The sequence below is a fragment of the Tenrec ecaudatus genome, chromosome 10 (genome assembly GCF_050624435.1).
Source record: "Tenrec ecaudatus isolate mTenEca1 chromosome 10, mTenEca1.hap1, whole genome shotgun sequence".
Lineage (NCBI taxonomy): Eukaryota > Metazoa > Chordata > Mammalia > Afrosoricida > Tenrecidae > Tenrec > Tenrec ecaudatus.
In genome coordinates this window covers 136,727,282-136,728,653 of record NC_134539.1, presented here as the reverse complement: position 1 = coordinate 136,728,653, position 1,372 = coordinate 136,727,282, and the positions used below count along the sequence as shown (strand labels likewise).

General features: G+C 50.0%; 1 pseudogene; it reads right to left on the bottom strand.

Moving 5' to 3' along the window:
- Window positions 1-307: 307 nt before the first annotated feature.
- LOC142458330 (large ribosomal subunit protein eL18-like) lies at window positions 308-868 on the bottom strand (annotated as a pseudogene).
- Window positions 869-1,372: the final 504 nt, after the last annotated feature.

The window sequence follows — 1,372 nt, the reverse complement described above, 5'->3', positions numbered from 1 at the left end:
AGCTGAGAAGCAACTAAGCCCACATGGAAGAAGCACACCAGCCTGTGTGATCATGAGGTGTCAATAGGATCAGGTATCAGGCATCAAAGAACAAAAAATCATATAATTGTGAATGAGGGGGAGTGTGGAGTGGAGACCCAAAGCCCATCTGTAGGCAACTGGACATCCCCTTACAGAAGGGTCTCAGGGAGGAGATGAACTAATCAGGGTGCAGTATAAAACTGATGAAGCACAACTTTCTCTAGTTCTTCTCTTTTTTTTTTTTTTGAACATCCAAAATGTTTTAATAACAGGACGGGATCTGGGGCTAGTTTTTGTAGCCTAGGCTGGCACGTCGGCCTCTGGCCCGCTCGAACTTCCGGCCCTTGGAGCGAACATAGGGTTTGGTGTGACTCTGGGGTCCCTGGCGTTGCCAAAATGCTTGTACACCTCTCGGCCCTTGAGTGGACCAGACAGCAGGACAGTGTCACCGCCCTTGGGGGAGTCCAGGGCCAGCTGGTCAAAGGTGAGGATCTTGCCCCCAGCCTTCAGGATGCGACTGTGGGCCTGGCTGCTCACTTGCAGGGCACACCTTCAGCTTGGGCACCTCTTGCACCTGCACGTCATCCGTTATGGTCCCCACGATCACAGCGGTCTTGTTTTCTTGGCTAGGAAGCTCCATCTTCCAGATCATCCGAGAGAGTGACAGGGGCGGCCTGTTGGTGCGGCTCATGAACAGTCTCCTCAGCACAGCCTGGTTGAAGGTGGAGTTGGTCCGCCCGGCCAGAAACCTGTATAGTGTGACCAGGAGGTACAGGTAGATGTCCTGGCTCTTGAGTTCCTTGCGCTGAACCTTTCGGTCCTTGTTGTGGCAGATGCCAACTCCCATGTTGGTGTCTCCTGCTCAGCCAGGTCCAGAAAGAGGGAACCATTTCTCTAGTTCTTTCATGCTTCCCCCACCCCCTTGTCATGATCCCAATTCTATCTTACACATCTGGCTGGACCAGAAGTTGTGCACTGGTAAAGATCAGATGTGGAAACACAGGCAATCCAGTATAGATAAACCCCTCAGGACCAATAATGAGAGTAGCAATATACGGTGGGTAAGGGGAAGGTGGGGTAGAAAGGGGAAACCGATCACAAGGCTCTATGTATAACCACCTCCCTGGGGGATGGACAACAGAAAAGTGGGTGAAGGGAGATGTCAGACAGTATAAGACATGAAAAAATAATAATAATTTGTAAATTATCAAGGGTTCATGGGGGAGGAGGGAGGGGAAAAATGAGGAGATGATACCAAGGGTTCAAATAGAAAGCAAATGTTTTGAGAATGATGATGGCAACAAATGTACAAATGTGCTGACCCAATGGATGGATGTATGGACTGTGGTGA